The 22344-nt window shown below is 38.1% G+C and overlaps 1 protein-coding gene across 1 annotated transcript in view; it reads right to left on the reverse strand.

The window, feature by feature from the left end:
• The window catches only part of HAPLN1 (hyaluronan and proteoglycan link protein 1), a 79700-nt gene extending 57618 nt beyond the window's left edge, over positions 1–22082 (reverse strand). The window contains exon 1 of the mRNA XM_036280399.1: positions 21790–22082. The gene's annotated coding sequence lies outside the window, so the exon portion shown is untranslated. The remainder of the gene's footprint in view (positions 1–21789) is intronic.
• Positions 22083–22344: the final 262 nt, after the last annotated feature.

The raw sequence follows: 22344 nt of genomic DNA on the forward strand, positions 1-22344 counted from the left end.
GTTGATGTTTCTCATAATGATGTTTCTATTTCTTTCCCTTCCCCTCTCTCTAAAGAAATCAATAAAAAAATATTAAAAATGAATAAATAAAAGTTAAATTTTTAATATCACAAATTTTATAGGTATGTGTGTATTATTTTAGAGAAACTTAAAAAGTACAGAGAAACAAAAATATGAAAATAAAACCATCTACAACTTTAGCTTCCAACAAAGATGGAATAAGAGGGGCTGGATTTACCCTCCTCTCTAAAACAAATAAAAGTAAAAGGTTCAAAATACAGAAAGAAACAGCACTCACGATACTGGACATTAGGCAAAGAAGAAGAATAACTTTGATTAACAGGAAACAAGTGAAGTGAGCTATGTGATTATCACAGCTTATTGCCTAAAGAACATTTAGCACACAAGATGAAATGTATGCAGAGTCTGTTGGACAGCTTGGGTTGAAGGGATGGAGCCCAGAGTTCTGGAAATCCAAGATCACAGGGCAGAGTGATGGGAAGCAAGGGGAGGGAGAGGATGGAAGGGCAAGGGGGGGGGGGGACAGAGGGCAAGGAGTGGCACAAAGAGAAAACTCAGGAGATTTATAGAATTCGTCCCTGAACATTCAGTTGAGGACTGATCAGTGCATGTGTGAGGAATCTGTCCAAGACCAGGGAATGATCATTCCACAGGATCAGCATCCATACAGCACCCGCAATAGTACTTGTTTCAACAGCCAGAATAGAAAAGCTCATAAATCACAGGGCATTAGGTTAGAGTCCTAAGAAGAATCTTTACTTACTTAGTATTGGGGGAAAATTAATACTAAATACGGCTCTGGTCCCAACTAACAAAGCTTAAAAGAATGATTTGAAAGAATCAAACTGTTTTAAGTACCTTAACCAGATCTCCAAACAAAGTATAATAATATTTGAAGGAATAAAAAATAGTCAGCACTAAATAAGGCAAAATTCCAATGTTATGGCATGCAGTGAAAAGCTATCAGGCATAAAAAGAAACAGAAAAATACCCCCACTCCCCAAATAAGAGCAAAAACAATCAATGGACTGACCCAGAAATGATACTGATAATAGAATTAGTAGCTACAAATGATAGATATAGTAGATAAAATAAGTAAAATGTTGTTACAATAGTATTCCAAATGCTCAAGAAGCTGCAAGAATCACTGAACATGTTAAATAGAGGTGTGGAAAAGACATTTACAACAGACCCATATAAAATATTTAGAACATAGAAAACAATGTCCAAGATGAAAAATGTACTGAATGAGATTAATGGCAATTAGACAATAGAGAAGAAAAGATTAACGAAATCGAAGATGTTAAAATAGAAATGATTTAAAATAAAGCACAGAGGAAATCAACTCAAAAATAAAAAAGAAAATAGCATAAACTGGAGGACAACTTTAAGTGTCCAAATAAATATGTAATTGGAGGCTTCAAAGGAGAAGAGGGAGGGGGCAGAAAAAAATTGAAGAAACAATGACAGAAAAATTACAAATTTTATGAAAACTGTAAACCTACAGATCCAAGAATCTCTACAAATCCCAAGCTCCAGAAACATGAAGAAAATCAAAGCAAGGTACATCAAAATTATATTGCATAAAACCAGTGGGAGAGAGAAAATCTGAACAAAAAAGCTAAAGGAAAAAAGGTACAGTATGTACAGAATGAAGACAGATTGCTTTTCTGAGATAATCGTGGAGCAAGATCTTTCAAGTACTGAAAGAAAATAACTATTAAACTGGCATTCCAGGCATTGCATAGGTCCCTTCTCTGCATACCTCTTCCTCCCATCAGTTTGAAGGGACAGTTACTGGCTTGTAGAAATCAATTGCCATTCAGAAGTTAGAAGCATTATCATTATTCAGGAGTCTCAGATGGTTCACCTCTCATTCTTAGCATGAATATTGTCACGCTGGTGTAGGCAAGGTGGGATGAGGGTGGTGGTGGTGGGGGGGTGCATTTTTTCCAAGGACATACAGTAATGCAAATTAAGATCACATTTTGCTTTATAAGTAAATTGGTATTTTCCTTTAATGTTTAGATCTCAAACTTATCAAATTATTTTGTTTTACCTTTGGGCAATTAAGGCATTACCACTAATAATAACTATTAGACCAAGCTAGGTTTCAACTTTTGATATGACTTGTTTAAGGATGCAGGTATTAAATGATGGTCCGATACCTTCCCATTCTGCTGTCTGAAGATTAATTTGAAATAGTAACAATTCATAATGAAATAAAGCCATAATAAGAGTGCAGATGATCTATGCTTTCTGTTTTCAAAATAAAGGGTTTCAACTCTGCACTGACATTTATTTTCCATTTCTCTGCTGCACCAGCTATTGTTTAATAAAAAGAGACCTTTCCAGTGACAAATACATTATATTATTTCTATAATTCTGTGAGAATAATTAATTCAAGAGGTTTGCTTTCTAGTCGTGGTATTATGAGTCTGATTTCCTTTCAGTCTAGGAATTTCGAGACACAAAGCCTGGACACGGGCTATAAAGCGACTACTAGGAGGAGTTGCCCTGTGGCTTGGGTGCTAGAGGAAATAAAATGATCTGAAGAGTGGAATTGTGTGCTTGAAATAATAAAACCTTACAGAATAAAGCATAATGTTTTGCATTTAGAAATTAATTGCACAGATATGTACCAGGGAAGATATTAAAGTTATTCAATGTAGCTTCACAGGACAAAACTAGAACAAATGAGTGGAAGTTAAGAAAGCCAATTTTGCACAACGAGAGGAAGAACTTTCTGGTAAGTCCTCTAAAAGTGAAATGAATTGCCTCTCGAAATACATAATGCTTTCTGCCACTGCAGGTGTTGAAGCAGATTGACAAACATCTGTCAATTACATCACACAAGGGATTCCTATAGTGGTGGAAGGTTGGAACACATTAGGTCCTTTGAACTCTGATTCCAAGTCTAACCTTTGAGGTCAGAACTCTGAAGGCATCAGATGGATAAAACAATGTGCTAACAATGAGGCTATAAATTAGGGAAAGAAAGATATTTCAACAATTACTTACAGCATAAATACATAGAAAAGAATCCTAACTAAAACAATGGTGGTACAAATAAAATATTTAAAGAGAATTGAGAAATAAGTGACTAATCCCAGATAGCAAGGTAAGGTAACCTGGAGGAAGTGTCATATTAGATGCTAGCACAAGCCCTGTTTTAGGTGAGAAGGATAAAGGATAAGGGATTTCTGCCCAAGAGAAGTGCTTAGCAAACAGGAGGAATAGAACTTCTTGAGTGTTTGGGTAGAGAAGATAGTCTGGAAATGATCAGAATCTTTGTGATAAATTTGCATTTACTACCAAGATCTGTCTTTCAGTGCATTAAATAAATAGTTATAAGATTGTAAAATATTCTATAAATCATAAACTTCTCAATCATCATATTAATTTCCCCTTTGTAACTTAAAATAACATCAGATAGTGATAAAGTTACAAAGTTAGGAAGCATCTTCCCTTTCAAAAAAGAAAGAATTATTATTTTTTATTGATTTTAGAGAAAGAGAATGGGAGAGGGAGAGAGAGAGCGAGAAACATCTATGAGAGAGAACATGGATTGGCCACCTCCTGCATGCCCCTGACCAGGGACCAGGCTCACATCCCGGAACCAACCAGGAACCAAACCGGTGATCTCCTGGTGCACAGGGTGACACTCCACCACTGAGCCACACCAGCCCGGTGAAAGTAAATACTTTTCAAAGCCATATACCTGGTTTGAATCTGCTCAAAAAATTCATTGGTCCCTACTTCAGTTCAAATAACTAACTGTAAAATGCATGTGCATTTTATGTTTTAACATTATTTACTGAATTCCGTCTTTGAATTATTCTTTTGAGAATTTTGTTCTGAGTGATTGGTATTTGCATTTTCTTTACTTCTTGAAATACGAGGTGTTCCAGATTAAAACAGATAATATTAGTGATAAAGATGGACATAAACCTCCCAAACCGCTTCCATAATTTTTCCTAGATACCAATAGGATGGATGGTGCAGCATCTAAAACAGAGTTGTCGCTAAAATGTATCTCTGTCCAGCTTCTGCAGAGAACTAGACATGCCAACATCCCTCTGTGCTCAAAGACTTAGCTCTTTCAGAGAAGATAGACCAAGCAGATAGTATCTACCCAGGATACGGTCAAGACAACCCACTGATGTTTGGCATTCCCTAAAGTAGAAAGAAAAGCAGTATTTCCAAATAGCTAATTTTGCTACTTGTTAGTTGATCTGAAGTCCTTTGTTTCTGGAAGCTTTGAGGAGTCTGATATGTCAGTAGTTTTTCTATGCCTTGTCTGAGTATGGGTTTTTCCTTTTTGTTTTTTGGTCACTTATTATTTGTCCTGTTGGTCTCTTGTGCTTCAGTCACAGGTTATTATTTCTAAGAGAATGTTTCTGTCCCATTTGCTGGTCTCCTTCTGGGATGCCAGTGTCTACATCCCACATACTATGTTTACTTCTTCCCCCGCCTCTCACCCACAAGTTTTCTTCTTTGTTTTCTCTCAGGTTTCAGTCTGGTTATTTTTTTTCCCCAGACCTATTTTCCAATTGACTAACCATCTCCTCAGTGTGCCTACACATTTGGAGAAACCCATGCATGGACTATTTAATTGTGGCTATTACATTTCTCAGTTCTAGAATTTCCATTTGAATTCCTTTCCTGTAGTTTCCAGTTCTTCGGTAAAGATTCTCTCCCAATCTAATTTCTTAACAATATTACAAACACAAAATGTGTATCTGATAACTTATATTTTCATCTCCTGTAGATCTGTTTCCATTTTTTGTTGTTGTTGTTTTTGTTTTGTCTTGATTTTCTTGGTTTTGTCATCCTGTTAGCTGGTATGCTGGGTCATGTTAGATGAGGAGAGGGTGGGCTGGAAAAGTTAGCTAGAACTCATCACTGAGAACCTTGCAAATGATATGAAATAATTGGTACTAAATTTTCACTGCAAAGAAAGGCCTTGAAGGGATTAAGGAGGCAAATATTTCCAGATTTACACTTTAGAAGATTACTCTGGCTTTGTGTGGGGTGCATTAGAAAACAACATGACGAGAGGTACAGGGACCAATGGGTAAAATTTTTATCAGGCAAGAGAGGATGGTGATGAAGGATAAGGTTTATGCTAATGGAGATAGAAAAGGATGTGTATGGCTAAGAGATATTTATGAGATAGAATCAACAGGATGACTTCCATATTTCTGTTTTGGGGAACTGAGTAGAGAGAAAATGGAGCCAAATTAAGGAGAAAAAGAAGTCATTCCTTTGTGACTTGTGAAGTTTGAGATGTTCGTGAGTCCCCCTAGTCATAAGATGTTTGTGGGTGTGGACACTCGGGGGGAGATTCTGGAGAGATGCAGTGATCTGGGAGTCATGGGCTCAGAGAAGACAGCGGTGTGATGCAGGGGAACAGATGGACGTGCACCTGGAGAACATGGAGAGTGAGGGCAAGGTGTCCGGGGTTACCAGCCTACAGGCTGCTCAGGGACAGGTAAGCTTCTCCTTAGAAGCCTGAAATGGAGATGGAAATCGAGTCATCAAAGAAGTCTGTGGCCCGGCTGGTGTGGCTCAGTGGATTGAGCTTCATCCCATGGACTGAAAGGTTCCAGTTCCATTCCTGGTCAGAGCACATGTTCCGATTGTGGGCTTGATTTCCAGTCTGGGACATGCAGGAGGGAGCCAATCAATGTCTCTCTCTCTCTCTCTCTCTCTCTCTCTCTCACACACACACACACACACACACAAAAAATCAATAAAAACACATTTAATAAAAAAAGAAGTCTATGGAATATCAGGAGAGTCACAGAAGCCAAGAGATTGTTGTGAAGGGAACATGGACATCAGCATTAAATACAAGAAGAAAACATATTGAAAACAAACCCCTGGTGACTCCTGTGAGGAGCACTTCAGTAGAGCAGATGAGGGAGAGAGGACTTTGCAGCGAGGTGAGGGGTGCAGGGGTGATGGGGTAGAGAGTGAACAGAGGTAATTTATGAAGTTTGGATCTGGTGGGAAGGAGTAAGGCAGATAGCCTGTATGTGAGAATAGGGAAAGTCATCTATTTTTAAGACAAAAAGACTTGACCATGATTAAATGTCAAAAGGAAGAAATAACCAGAGTGGGAGAGATTGAAGATACAAGAGGGAAGAACTAATTGATAGTCAATGTTTTTGAGACGATAAAGGATAAGGGATCTAGAGCTCAGGGGACAATGTCGCTTTAGATTCTTAGAGGTAAAGGAGACCTTTCTTTCCCGAATAGAGGGGGGAAAGGAACCTCTAGGGGTGCTAGAGATCAAGGACTAGTTTGGGTGGCAGGCAGGGAGAGGGAAGTTCTTTTTTTTAAATCCTCACCTGAGGATATTTTTCTATTTATCTTCAGATAGAGTGGGGGGGGGGGCAGGGAGAGGGAGATAAAGGGAGAGAGGAAAAAACGTCAACGTGAGAGGGACACAACTCATTGGTCCGCGGGTCAATACTCTCCCGCTGCGTCAAACCGGCCAGGGTAAGAGGAGAGTTCTTACATGGCTTCAATTTTCAGGAGACATTAGGGAGGCTTGGACATCTGCTACGGAGTTCAAGAAGCCAAAAACTTTGAAGAAGTATGGTAGAACTACCACACCGCATTAAGGATCCACCTGAAGTCAGATGTTTGAAGGTGTACAGTGCTCCCATTGTTCTGGGCGATACAAGTTTCCCCAGCAGTTTCCAGCAGTTTGGATCGAGTGCGGAGAAAGTGGACAGTGCTACTTTTTTTTTTCTGAAAAAGAATTTTTGACTGGTGCACCCCTCTGCAAACAACAGGACACGGATATTGAGAATGTCGGCAAGCATGATGGACAATAGAGAAGCCAGTGAAGATAAAAGGGGGCAAGTAGGTAGAAGGAATATAGGAAGACTGGGGTGAAGGTTCCTCTCAGTTAGACCACCCAGTAGTGCGTAACTCAAATTCTCTAGTTTGGTGATTGAAATTATGATAATTTTTACTTATATATAAGGAGATCAGTTTGCTTGAGCCAGTCTTGGCTAATACTTGTTTAGCTTAAATAATTATTAAGACAACCCATCTACTTTCCAAAGTGTTCTGGTTTGGATAATAAATTCTGTGGTGTTGGTATCATTTAGAGATTACATGGCTTGGTAGGAAGAAGATAATGAATTCAAGTTTGGAAATGTTGGGTTAAAGTTTATTGGAAATTCAGGCTGAAAGGTCAAGTGAACTGAACATACATGTAGATACAACCTAAATTTACCCATAAAACAGACATTAACATAATACTAAAAGATGTAATTTAGTAACTATCTCAAGAATGATATACTAATTTTCAGATAACATGAAACTCCTAGAAAACATTTGCACTAAATACTTGAGAGCTCTTTCTTGGTATTAAAACACATGACATTTTTGGGTAAAATGAAAAATATTAATTATTTGAAGAATAATTTTAGAATTAACCAAATTATCAATCTGGTATAACACGTGAATGTGCTGCGTTAAAGTGTTATACCTCAAAACATCACCAGGTGGCAGCACATCTACAATATAATATAATTAACAAGGGAAAAGACCGCTTTCAGATATTCTGCAGTTAGAAGTATACTCATTGTACATTATACATATTTTTGAATGTATGCTCTTTCATTTAAAAAAACTGTTTCGTTGTTACTGCCAACTTTAAAGATGAAAATTAAAAAGTTTAATTAACATGCCTTTATTTTTAAATATTGTAGACTAAAAACATGGTCACTAATATATATTTATGGCATTCTTAAATAGCTATTAATATATAGGGCATAGAACACCATTGTTATAAGTGTTTTATAAATCTGAAATCTTGATTGTAAATTGTAGTTAGATAATTATATTTTATCTCTTTGATACATTTATTTCACTAGTGAGATAAATTCAGTAACTTCATTTGTTGACATTTTGAAGGAGAGTTTAGCAGTCTCATGAGTAAATTCTTTTTTTGTGTGTGTGCCATATTCTAGTTATAGTAACTTCAACTGGGGAGGAAGGGTTATTGAAAAATACAGGGCACCCAGTTAAATATGAATGTAAGATAAACAACAAATAATCTCTTTTGCATAAGTAGGTACCATTCAATATTTGATACATGCTTATACTAAAAATTATTCAATTATTTGTTGTATTTTATACAGCCAATCTAGTGGCTTGGCGGGTGTGGTGGGAAGGAGAGGTAGAAAAAAACAAACAAACCCAAGTTGTTGAGAAAAACGAAATTTAGGGCTCTAGTCTACAAATCTAACCTAAAATTTAGAGGTCCTCATCATCAAGAAACTAGGAAAATAATTCCAACTGGACTTTAACTAGGTTGCATTCTGTGGTGAACTCATTTATATGTTAAACTAAACACATGGGCTAAGGTTAATCAAGGACTCTGGTGAATTACCACCTACACCACACATTGATTACTGATTTTTAAACAACAACAAAAAAAATGCCACAACATATATTTAAAGCTAGCTCAGTATTGGGCAGAATTGAATAAATAACTACAATTCAGACATTTTGGGGTCTTACTTGCGTACAGGGTTATCATTATGAAAATCTTTCATTAGAGTATCAAGGCTCGGAAATGACATTTTAATTTCCTTTAATTCAACAAAGATGTCTGATACCTTCTATCTGCAGAGTACTAAGACTGTGCGATATAAGGATTAATGAAACATTGATGTTATCCAACTCAGTGGATGTTTATTTTCAATAACATAAAAATAAAAGTTAAAATCATGCAAAAATAAATAAAATGGCAAAAGGCATTCTTACCAGTTTTTTCCTGAGTTTCAGTTCTTGTTCCACTGTTCTCCCTTTGATCTTCCCTGAGAAGAGGGTCCTTATGATTTTAATTAAATTTAGTTTTAAATCCTAGCTCTAGAAATTATATCCCTCTCTCTATATACATATTCCACAGAGACCTAGCCTTCTCCCCAGATATCCGCAACCTCCAAGGCAGCAGAAGACAGTAGCCAGACCTGACTAATGGTCACAGAGTCCAGGCCTCTGGCAGGCTAACGATAACATCTTGACCTAAGTGGTGTTTCAGTTCCTGAGCCCTAAGGTGGAACACCCCCTAGCTACTTTCCCATAAGATAAGACAGGGATACTGGGGGAAAAAATCCTCAGACCTGTTTTCAAGACCTGAAGAAATGATTTATTACTTCACCTCCAACCAGTCAGCTCTCAGCATGACCCTGAACCCCTAACCCAGGGTTTCTTGTGAGTTTTGCCTTATATAATCTGTAACCTGCACGCCATCTGGGAGTTTCAGCCTTAGCTTCCCCTTCTCCTGGATGGCACAGTTCATAATAAAATAGCCAGCCTTCCTCCATGCAATTCTCACGGTCTTGTGTTTGGCTCTGTTAACACTGAGTGGGCAAATTCTTTATGTTTGGAAACAAAAATGGTCACTACGAAGAACTCAGCCCTGAGCGGACCCTCCACTCTCTGGTCAGTAATTCTTGGCTGGTAGCAGCCTTTCAGGTTCTGTCTGAGCAGTAGCTGGGACTGGCTGTTCTAGGGCTGGACCTGCGGCGCTCACCACGGACTGGGTGTGGCTGACCTGCAGGCTTCCCTTCTGCAGTGAGACAGGCTGGGTACTTGGTGTACATGTTTGAGTGTGAGCAACCTCAAGGGGGATAACACCAGGAATACACCTCTGTTCCTTTTGGTTGGGTCCTTGAGGAACTCATTTGACTTGGTTTGGGGATCACCTAATGGTTGTATTAGCGAAAGGACACTGAGAAGTCACAAAGAGGAACTGAGATTGTTACTGGAACTGTATCAGTTATTTGTTGAGTCTATGTCTCATCTCATGGGGAGGTGGCCTACTTGGACCACATGCCTACATTTGAGCAGACCTCAAAGGAGCAGGCAGCAGAAGTCCAACTCGGATGGAGTTCTGTTCTTAACTTGAAACCAATTTTGAATTTGGCCTAAAGCTGGCAAATTAAATCTGAAAGTGTTATATGAGGGGGATGTATAAATGTGAGTGAGTGAGATATGTTATTTGTTGATATTATTTGTTTTACTGCATGCAAAATTTTGGTCATCTGATCAAAATCTTAAATTAGTCTGTCTGCTGGAAATATAATTTGAACCCAGTGTTTCCTCTAGGTTTTGAATTGTAGCTGGGACACAAAAGCTAGTGATTTAAAATTAAAGCTATGTTTATGTTTATGTATGTATATTGTAGATATAGCATATTTCTAATGCTGAATGGTATTGCTTATTTCTAATATTAAATTGGCTTAACAAATACTTACATAAGAATTCTTCAAAAAGAGCAGACTAACCCAATTTAATCACATAATTTTGGAAAATATTTTTTATTAAAACTGGTTCTGAGTTTGGTTTGGTTATCTAGGCACATCTTCAAAATCATCAGCATTAAATAATACTATTATTCTACCTGGGTTTATGAGTCAAATAAGTTCATGTTATCTGTGTTGTAAACTTTGTCAGCAAAAAAATAAGTTGATATGGAAAATTTTTCATATGTAATCTAAACTTAATTGTCAGAAACAAGTAAAATAAATATAAATGGGATTAAAACATTTCTTTTAGGTTAACTCTTTAGCAATAATTATACTGTCTGTGTACTTAAATAGTTTTCTAAATATTCTTGGTAACTTAAAACTTTAGAATTTAACTAAGTTCAGGATGAAAACAATTAAATATTTAGATATTGCCAAGTAATGTGAAATACTGAAACATTAATTGTTAGATATGTCTAAGTTTATGTATTTTGGCCGCTTATTACAGAGAACTTAAAAGATAAATTTATATCTGTTAATGAAAATGTTTTGTGCTTTTCCAGTAAAAGAACATACGTTTCTAAAGATTATAAAGTACATTGATAAGTTTGCCAATCTGAAGAATGCTGATTACCTACATTTTAGTTGTCAGCAAAAATTAAGGTTATAGGATTATGAATTCCCATTAATATAGATAGAAATGATGTGTGTTTTCAGTGAAGGAAGGTATAAAATATAGAAATATATTTTTGAAGTAATTAAAAGAAAGTTGTTTGTCCTAAAATAAAGTTGATTATTATTATTTAAAAATTTTTTATTTTTCTTTATTGATTTTCAGAGAGAGAGGAAAGGAGAAGGAGAGAGAAATAGAAACATTGATGGGAAAGAACATCAATTGGCTGCCTCCTGCAGGACCCGCACTGGGGACCTGGCCCACAACCTGGGCATGTGCCCAGACTGGGAATTGAACCAGCAGCCTCTTGGTGCCTGGGTTGACGTCAACCACTGAGCACACCAGCCAGGCTAAAATTGATTATTTTTGAATAAGTGAGAAGAGGCAGACTAAAAAGGACTGGGAAAGTTGGAGAGTCTGTGGGAAAGGAATCCTAAAAAAGGAAAATGTATACATGGTCAAGCTGAAAAAGATTAAAATAAATTTAATAGAGTAAGTTAATTTAAGTACCTAAAATAAGCTAATACAGAATTGGAATTTGGTTCTTTCACATTATCAGAAGGACAACATTTTTCTATATTGTTCTGTGCCAGATAAGATATTATGAGAAGTTCTCTACCTAGAAAGCAAGGATTCTATATTTTATTTAAATACTTTTCTGTGTTTTTGTTTTCTTAATCAGGTACTTAATCACGCAAGAAAACAATCCTTTCAATCCTAAGAACTAAGGCTTTGATAATGATAGGTAACTTGTATTTATGTTTGACATTTTTTACTTTCACTCTGAGGAAATGGATAATTTAATATTGCTTCATAATGATATATAATCTTTTAAATCAAGCATGTTTGACAAACTTCCCAGGGTTCAAGAGGTAAAAAGAGATTCTTTTAAACCTGGAAATGGATTTGGGTAATTCCAGTGGGTCTCTGGTATGCCCCAAAGATTTGTTCTTTCTCTTCATAAAAGATAAAATTTAAACTAACTAGGCCTTTTTGATATACTAGAATTACATGGAAAGTTTTATCAAATACAGAAATAATAATTATATTGTATCTGTATACATATATTCTTATTACTAAAAATGAATTTTCAGGAAATTATAATCTCCAAGAATCTGTAATGTCCTGATACAATATTTTCATTTGTAATTCTAGTTGGCATCTTAAAATATAATATTATTTTGCAGAAATAAGCAATTTCTTTGTCAATTACATTACAGTCAGATTTATAACCATGTCATTTTAAGTTTTTGTCATTCACACACAGTCATTATTTTACTCTGATACTTTTGCAAATATGTTTCATCTTCAGAAAGAGAGAGAAGATTCTTTATTCCAAAATACAGGTCTCTGAGAATAAACTTTCAGATTATACCTTTAAAATGAATGAAAATTTATAAAACTCTGAGGAATTCATGAAATGCTGGCAAGTGATTAAGACAAAAATAATTGATTATATGGCACTGAGTGAACTGAGGATGATTTTAATTTTTATGAAATTTTTTTCAAAATATTGCTGATTTTTTAAACTTTTGTTTTCCAGATAAAAGGAAACTTGTTTCTCCTAACCTATTATAATTTAGCAATTTGTTAAATTACACCTTTACAAACAGAATTGAAGCATTGATTTTTTTTTTCTCCCTACTTAATCCCTCTAGAATTCAGAAACTCTTAATGAGTATTTTTATGGCCATGTAATTATTTGCATAAATTCAATAAGAATCTGATCTCTTTGTAACAGGACATAATTGAAAAATGCTTTTTACTATCAAGGCTTTGACTGGAATGTTATGTTTGAGAGGGCAATGCATAGACTTGGATATGAACAGACAGCTTTAGAGAATTAAGACTGACATAGAAACCGATAAAAACCTTCGGAAATATTGGTCTGGTACTTGCTCAGTTGGCTCCCAGCAGCCTCACTACGTGAGTCAAGAATGTCACTTCTTGGCAGGTGCAGGAACCTGGAGATATTTTGGGACCTGAAGACGAGAGGAACTCACCCCAAAGTTACATGTGTCTTAGACATTTGACAGAAAGTCTTTGCCTTGGCTTCTTTGACCTTGAGAGGCCATTTAAATTCAAGCTGAAGATTGCTTATAGAAGGTTCTAACAAATCACATTTAAAAGTGCCTACATGGTTAATTACTGTTTTTGCTGGACTCATAGAAATAACCAGACCAAGTTTACTGAAACTAGACTTATTTTGCAAATAAATTAGTCTTCATTTGGCTGTCTTTGGTCAAAATAGAGGTGATTCGAGAGAGAAAATTTATGTTTCAATACAATAACACTGTATTACAAAACCATAATATACTTTTGCTGATATTATTAGATTCTAGAGATGTTCATTGTCCTTTGGGTTTTGTCTTGTTTTCTGCTTGCAAACTGGATGGGATCCTGTATTCTTTTAGTTTCCTCTAATATGATTCTCCAAACATGTTTTCATTGTTCTCCCATCCTTTGACTAGGAATCATTGAAAACAAAAACTGTGTTTCTCCAAAGCCATGAAAGCTAAAGATGGACAGCTTGATGTAAAATTCAGAAAATCGCCACAACGGCTCACGCTTAAACAATCTCAGTGACGGATACTATATAAGCCACACAGAAAGTCTACCTGAGCCCCAAGACATTTCCAACTACGAGAGATGTTTCCAGCCTGAACTCTAGAAATCTCAACTGGCAGCCTGAAAAACTCAGAAGCTGCTTCATAATTCTCTCTGACCATTAGCCTTTATTTTTATTTTGTTTTCATGGACATATCTCTTACTAAGTAGCAGACATCACAGAATTGAACAGTCAGCCTTTAGCCTGCTCTGCTGCTCAGCTCTGAGACTCCAGCAGATCTCCTTCGAGGCTTCGGCACGTGTGGGTCCTTAGGCAACAGGGTTGCTTTAGATTACTTGCTGGCAAAACAAACAGTGGTCTACACAGCAGCTAACACAACAAGCTGCACCTCTGGGGAAGTTGAGACTAGAAAAATAGAATCACGCAGAAGGGTAGTTAGTTACAAGCTGTGAGAAGACCCATTAGATGACCTCTTTTCCTGGCTACCTTCTGGAATGAGAAGCCTCTTCAGAGGATTATAGGGATACATTATATTGATCATCCTTAGCATATTATGTTTCCTAATTGTTAGAGGTTGTATGTCTTTGACTAAATATTTCATCTTTATGACTACAAGCAGGGCTCCCAGGAAAAAAGCAAATGTTATGGTAGTACAGAGTATTCATGCTGAACTGGAAACTAAAAAATACTTTCAATTAAATACGAGACAGTTTTATTCCTCTAATCCCAAACTCTGCCCCTGAATTTCAGCAGGAAGCAGCCGGATTGGTGGTCTTCACAGCTTTTCCCTCAGACTGAAGAATGATCAAAAGAAAGAGAAAGATTAAAACTAAGAGTCCTTATGACTTTGATTACATTTAGCTTTAAATCCTAGTTCTAAAATAATCTCTCTCTCTCTCTCTCTCTTTCTCTCTCGACATAGACATAGCCTTTTCCCTGGATAATCAGCAAAAGACCTGCCTTATGGTCACAGAGGGTTCGGACCTCTGGCAGGCTAACATAACATCTTGACCTAAGTGATGTTTCAGTTCCTGAGCCTTAAGGGGGAACAGCCCTCTGGTTACTTCCCATAAAATCATACTGAGGGGCGCTGGGAAAATAAGCCTCAGAGCTATCCTCAAGACCTGAAGAAATGATTCATTACCCTTACCTCACCTTCAACTGATCAGCTCCCAACACAGCGCCCACCCCCTAACCCACAGTTTCTTGTAATTTCACTCTTTATGACATGTAACCTGCATGCCATTGGGGAGTTTCAGCCTTGAGCATTAGTTCTCCCTTCTCCTAGATGGCGCTATTCCTACTAAAATAGCCAGTCTTCCTCCCCTGCACTTCTCAGTGTCCAGTGCTTGGCTCGGCCAGCGCCGGTGGGTGACTCCGTTCCATAACACTCTTCCATGTGATCTTCAACTCTCATTTGAATACCAAAGACTTTCAAATGTCTCTTTCCAGCTATGACTTCTACCCTGTGCTTAAGATATGTACAACTCAGATGGGTTCTTGGCTGTCTCCCTTCCTGAATTAGACTCACCTTTGTCTCCAGGAACTTTTATTCTTCCTTCATCCCCAATCTTAGTCAGTTGCATCCCTCTTCATGTTATCTTCTGTCCTGGAAACATTCACACGATCCCTGACTTCTCTCCCCTGCCAATCAAGGCACCCTTATTAAATCGCCTTGCTGTTCCAAGGCGCCTCTAAACGTATTTCCCGCCTCCAGTCTCACTGCCCTTAAATTTTGTTAAAATTATCAATTACTTTGATTTACATTATACATTTTATACTAATTATTATTATTTAAATTTGAGAAGAGTTTATGAATTTAACAACATTGAAAGATAGGAAGATGACTGGTAAGAAAATAAAGACAGAGTCAGGGAAGGGCCTGAGCTTGGGAGGTGTTCAGACACCTGCAATGTGACACTGGGATAGAAGACAAGGCCACGCCTGGGCCTCACGTTCAGCACTGCACTGAGCACTGAGAGGAACAATTAGCATTCACAGGGTGCCACCGAATGCCAGCATTTATATTACACCGCATGGTGGATAATGCAAGCCAGTGATTCCTCTCTTTTAGGTGACAGGGTAGGAAGAGAAGGAAATCAACGCTCTCAATCTGGTTCATCAAGTCCTAGCAATTAAAAAAGTTAGAAGCACACCTTTATGTTATAAGACCAGATCAGTATCTTATAGGAGCACCAAACTGCGGTGGCTTAATCAAAGAAGTGGATGAAAGAGAACATAAGTAAATCTGAAACAGCTAATAAAACATGACTGTCATTATGCCCTATGTTAAACATAAAATGGAATTTAAACAAATGACTCTGATTAGGGTTACCTTTATAAAGTCAAAGCAAATTTTCACCGTTTCTTTTGCCACAGTTAGTCTTCCAGAATCTATCATCAGGATCAATGTCAAAATTTTGTTGAAGCTGATTGCAGTTACGTACCTGGCCAACATGTTTTAAAAAGATGTTAGCTTTGACTGATATTTTCAATGTGATGGCTAATTCCTGTGCTTGCCCTGTGCCTATTCCTGTCTTCCTCCTTCAGCCCCTTGATTTAGAGGAAGTCTTGGACCAAATATGTGGATTCCCATCGCTGCCTCCCTCTAGACCAGACATTTGGGGTGGCATAAGGACTCTACCAGTAGAATGTAACAACCACTAGGTGCTCTGTTGTTCAGGGGCGACAACCTAATCATGGTAGTGAGGGCCGAGAGGACCCGAAAGCAGGTTTTGGCAAGGTAACAGGAAAGGTTCAAAGAATGGATTTGGATGCCCCTAGGGATGGGGGCAGGGTGGAAGGACAGGCTGTTGAGCCTCAGCTAGAAGGAGCCAGTGGCTAACAAGACCCAAGATCCTTCAAGTTTCTGTAAACAGGCCTGGAGGGATCCCTGTGGCCTCACAGTGGAATGGAGTTCACTGAGATTGAAGACCATGGAGGACTAAATTAGCTTAATTGCTCCCTTTGGTGTAAAGATGGCTAGGGCTCCAGATGTTTGAGAAATTTTTTTTTTACGGAAAACAAAACATTTACTTTAAAGAGATAAAAGCCTTGAAATGTAAACGCATGAGTGAAACTCATTCACACCTGCATGTGTAATCAGTCAGTCAAGAAATCAATAAACCAGAGAAGTATCAGATCCTCTGGGTCGAGGGGCGGAGAGCAGGAGTCTCAGTTTACAAGGTGGGGGGTGAGGGGGTGCGGAGAAAGCTGGTTGGGTAAGTTCAAAGGAAAAAGGCCCAAGAGACTGGGAAGGCAAACTGCACCTACTTGGCAAATTTTATTAGTGATTCATGAGGTGATCCATCTGTCTCCACTAGCTTGTGAGCTCCTTGAGCCAATCACTCCGCCACACCTTAGCATGGTGCCCGGTGCCAATACTGAGCACTAAACAATTCTGTGCTCAGTCTGAATTTTAGCTGCAAACTGGTGGACAGCAACCTTGTGCAAATGAATTTTTGCTTTTCCTGTCCATCCAACTAGACATATTGTTGGAACTCCTTCCCTGCTGGGGCTCCGGAGGGCCCGAGCTGCCCTCCCAGGCCCATCTGTGCCCACACAACCAAGAAACAAATCTCCTTTCCACTCCGTTAGGAGGTGGCAGACAAGGGAAGATGACTTTCCAGATGCCTGCTCAAAACTCTCTGGAAACAAAACCTATGGGCCTAGAACTTCTTCGTTGTTCTTGTTACTTAGGCTCTTGCAACATTTTAGATTCGTTATCATTGATTTTTGACGTTTTGACGTTTTTAGAATTAATTTTCAAGGTATAAAATGAGAGCCCCAGCACATAGTGCTGGTACAGTGCCGGGAAATGGCACTGTTCAACCCATGTTAGCTGAATGAACAGGTGGATGCACTCATGATGAAGCCAGAGATCCACACATTCAACATGAGACTGTCGAGAGGGGAAACGTCCACATAGCCGAGGTGGAGGAGGAGCCAAATGTTATCCATACAACTGAAAAGTTTAAGAAAATTCAGAAATAATTGGAACGTATTTAACCTAAGTGGAGTTCACTTAACACAGAAGTTGGAATGCAGTAAGTGGAACTTAGTCACCAGTCAAGTAAACTGTGTTCTCTTTGGACAGAAGGAGACATTTCTGTTGCCCCTGCAAGACTGAAGACGGAACCCTGAACTTCAGTAGTTTTCCATGTGATTTTTACCCCGGGAACTTGTTTGCAGCCAGCCGCCTGCCTTCCCACACTCATTCCACTCCAGCATCACTTATAGTTAAGCTATAGAACAGTGAATAGAAGCTCAAAAGTAGTCCAGCGACACTTGATATGTCAATAAATCCTGGCGTTAGCCGAATCTAGCTAACAACTCTGCAATCCCGGCAGGCCCCTGCAGGTCTCCCCCGCTGGGAGGAACCATCGTGTGGAACTGCTAAAATATAACCCAGAACCCAGCAGCATCAGACCATTTCAGAGAGCTGGCTGGTTCTCTCCTGTAAAGCTGGTTCTTATCTAGTATCGTTACGTCATTTGAAATCATGAAAAGTTCTTCTTCAGAGTTGCCCAACCCATGACTCAATTTCTGCTTCCTGGGCCTCCGACCTCAGGCGCTCTCTCACTAGCAGGAGTCTGTGATTCATTCGGAATCACAAGGATGATCGGATGACATTGTCAACAGCTTGGCTCGTTTCAGGTGGATAATGACTCACTGGGAAACACGAATCAAGATGCTATGCTTTATTTTACATGGTGGTTCGTGTTTGCGGCCGTCACCTCTGACCATCGGGGCTATAATTTCGCAGCATTCATGAAAAAGGACCTGATGGGCAGCTTCCGTCTTTCACCCTGTAGGCCTCACTGCCATACACAAAACCAAAGTTCCCTGAACAGGAAACTTCCATTCCACACCGGCAGGCTGAACTCGATTTATGGATTATACCTCTACACTCAGCAAGTAACAAATTAATCATTTTTTTTTTTTTCCCGACTGAGGCATTTTACCTTCCAATCTGAATTTCGGAGCTGGTCTGGATTAATGCTGATGTGCTGACACCATTGCCACTAAGCCATATATCTTGCAGGGAGCCAATTGGAGTAATAACTCATACACCTCCTAGAGAAAAGTTTTTCAAACTCTCAGTTTAATATTCTGATGGATTAATCTTCTATGATGTCCCGATGTTTCTTTCAAACACCCACTTTCCTTGTAATTGTCCCTGTCTAGGATTTTTATTTCCATTATGGCGAATTCATGGAAGCAATGTTCCTACTTCAAGACTGCATATGAAGTACAGGTATAGAAGAAGTTGTTTTATATGTTAATTATTAGACTTTGAGAGCAGTATTTTGGAATAGAGAAACAAAAACAAAAAAACAAACCTCACTACCCCAAAGCAACTTTTACTATTATCCTTTTATATATAATAAAAATATCTAAATATGTAGTAGTATGTACTAATATCTGTGTGTTAACCTTTGAAGCTGGTAATGATTTACTCTTTAAACTCGAAAAAAAGAAACTTTACAGAAGTTTATTTCTGTTTGGAAAAAAGATGGTGATTCAAGATTTAGATTCTCCCCACCCCTTTTGAACTAGGTCATGACAACTCTGCAAAACACAAGCCCTATGTTAGAAGCAAGTTACAGTTATTAAACTATCTTCATAGAGGAATAAGTTGATGGCAAATTACCTGGTAAAGAGTAAACTGATTTTAACTGCAACCACCAGAAATTTAATCAAGTGTGAAGTGGTGCCTTTGTTTTTAAATTATATAAAAGTCACTTGCTGTGGTTTCTACTCTGAGCACCTACCCCACAGTCTGGCATATAGTTTGTGATCAATGTCAACAGAAGGGAAGTCTCCAAATACTTTAGCAGGAGGCTGGTGAGAACGCCTTCTTTGACTCATCCACTAGGTGGCACCCGGGGACCGTGCTTTACACACTAAACCGTCACAGACTTTCCCGTTCATGGTGTAAATAAAGAGCGGTATTATTAATTTATACCATCACGTTCACTCCACACCTAATATTTATTTAACCAGCTGCTTCCTCTAATCCTCCTTAAACACTATTGATTAAAATCCTAAGTATAGTCAGGTTTCCATCCCTCCCTATTTTCCCCCAACATTTTGTTTCCTTTAAATAACAGATTAAGTACATTTAAATAACACAGACCAGGTATTATGGTTACTAATAGTAAATCCAGGCTGTTCAAAAACTGACTAGAGGCAACAGAAGATTATAATGTAAAAGTTATTTACACATTTGCTTTGTATTTTGTTGGAATTTTAATTGGTGGAACACCATTATCTTAAAAATATGATCTGGAAGATAAAACATGCATGGAATAAAAAGAAAACTAGTACTGGTTCTTTCCTGGAAGAGGAAGTTATTTTCTGCATCTGAGTCTTGTTCATCTTTGCAAAGGTGCTGCCCGAGGGTTCAAAGACTTCTTCAACTACTCAGAAAATACCACTTATTCCATCCACACCCAGGATGCTAAAAAGCAGGGCAACCATCTACCTAGACTCTGCATACTGCGAATGTATTTATCCTGGATGTGTTACTTGCTCCCAAAGGAATGAAAAGAAGGTGAAACCGCTAGGAATATAATGAATTGATTCTTCTCCATGAAAAGTCTCTTCAGAACTTCTAAAGTACAGTGTCAGTCACTCCTTTGAGAGACAGGGCCTTGCTGACGTAAATGGCTCACTTCATAAGGCCGTGATGTTCCCTTCGTTCTCGTTTCTCATAGGAAGCCCTTGCTCAGTGGACACTCCTGGTTAGAATGTGAGCTCTGGGTACCTTCTCGCTGGGGACCAGTGGTCTCTGGAGGCTGTTGGTTTTCTCTTGCTCATTTAAATAAATTTAAGCAAAATTACTTCTTATCTAGTTTTCCTATTTTAACCTGTTTCCAATTTTATGAAGAGACCACCAAAAATGTAAAGTCATTCTCTTTTAGCTTAAATAATTAAATTATTAATAACAGAAAACCCCCAAATAACTAAAGACTAAAGCGGAAATGCTCAACAAAACTTTGACATCCATTCTATTTTACTGAATCAAAGAAAAACCTTTTTTATGAGTAGAAATACATGAAACTGAAGTTAAAATCTGATGTAAAAGTTAAGAAACATCACACGGAAAGTTATTCAAAGAGAACTACTATGACATATTTTTGGTAGAACAATATTCCCATTTTATGATTCCATTAAAATATTGAAGTCACTGAAGTGTGTATAAAATTACTTTAAATTTAGTACACTGAAATGATCAAATAAAAATGGTTACCAGAAACTACATTTGTAATGAATAAATATTACATTTCACTTAGAAATCAATTCACAGACTTTATTTCTTAAGAACCTTTAGCTTCCAAGAAGCCAGCCAGTATGTTTGATTTTATGACATCACACTGGAACACTTTCCACCCTAAAATTTCCCAAATGTGCTGGCCACTTTGTGTGTTTTTCCAGTGATAAATGAAAATAAAATAACCTATTTTCAAAATAACAAACTATCTTATTTTCAACACAATGTTCCTATTCAGTGGAAGAAAACAACTTCATTTAAGCCCCAAAGAGTTCAGATTTGCTTAGGGTGATGAATAGTCTCAACTATTCTAAATGATTCCTTTAATCAACGTTTACAATTAATCTTAACAACTGTGACAAAAATTTTTGCATATTAACATTATCCATTAACATGATTTTATATGTGAAATGCATCGTAGTTCTATGATCTGAATTTCACAGTTAACTGGAAAAGTCTGGACCAAAGTTGGCAACACCTCAAAGATGATCAATCTAACATCTATTATTTATGATTACAGTAACTTTAATTTCACATACACCTATATATTCCCTGAAGCATAACTCATAAGTCTGGAATGGACAGTGCCATTCCTCAGCATTTCTTTCAGCCTAGACTATTCTTTTTTCCATCTCAGGTGCTATAAAATGCCTGTTGAAATACAGATGGAAAAGCCACCACTTGGAAATCAGGCGTCTACCAGATTTATAGTAGCACTCGCAAATGCCAGGAAACTAGAGTTAATCCTAGCCCCAGTTCTAGGCTGAGCTTGTTTATTGCAATACAATATTTTATCTGACATGAATCCTAAAAAAAAGTTGAGACATCATGTTAAACTCAAAATAAAAATTTAAAAAATAATAGGAAATTTTATTTTTATGTATACATGTATCGCAGTATGTAGTGCTCTCTGAAATCTTAAAGGCAGCAAGGTTTGGCGGAAAGAGTAAAAAAATTATGGAAGTTTTACCTTGTCCTGAAATCCAGAAGTTCAGATGCTCCCAAGTCCTGCTGAAGTTGGAGCCTGGAAATCAAGTGAAGCTAGAGCTCTTTCCTCTCACCTTAAGTTTGTCTCTGGGCAAGTGTGTGTGCGCGCGCGCGCGTGCGTGTGTGCATGTGTGTGTGTGCAGAATGTCTCTTTGTGGCGCTGGATGGCAGAGGTCCTGGTCCTGGGAAGAAGGAGGCACTTTCTCACCAAGAGCAGAAGAAAAGCAAAGCGTCACCAGGAAAGTTTTCCTCCCAGATCCCCTAATTACAGCCTAACGTGCACTTCATGCAAACTTCAGGGAGGAAGGGAGGGGCAGTTCTGTGCCCAGACCTTGTGAAACAGCAGCTCTTAGATGACTTTCTCCTCTGCTCATTCCCCAAATCCAGGGAGAGCAGCAGCTACAACCACAAGCTCCCCCCACGCCGCACCTCCTGCACCCTCACCCCTCTTGGGTGTGTCCAGAGAGGATGGGGCAAGGGGTCTGTGGAATCATCTGTGGCCATACGCGGGGGTGTCAGGCATACGCAGCAGCACAGT

This window comes from Molossus molossus, unplaced genomic scaffold (assembly GCF_014108415.1).
Source record: "Molossus molossus isolate mMolMol1 unplaced genomic scaffold, mMolMol1.p scaffold_m16_p_3, whole genome shotgun sequence".
NCBI classification, from domain to species: Eukaryota; Metazoa; Chordata; class Mammalia; order Chiroptera; family Molossidae; genus Molossus; species Molossus molossus.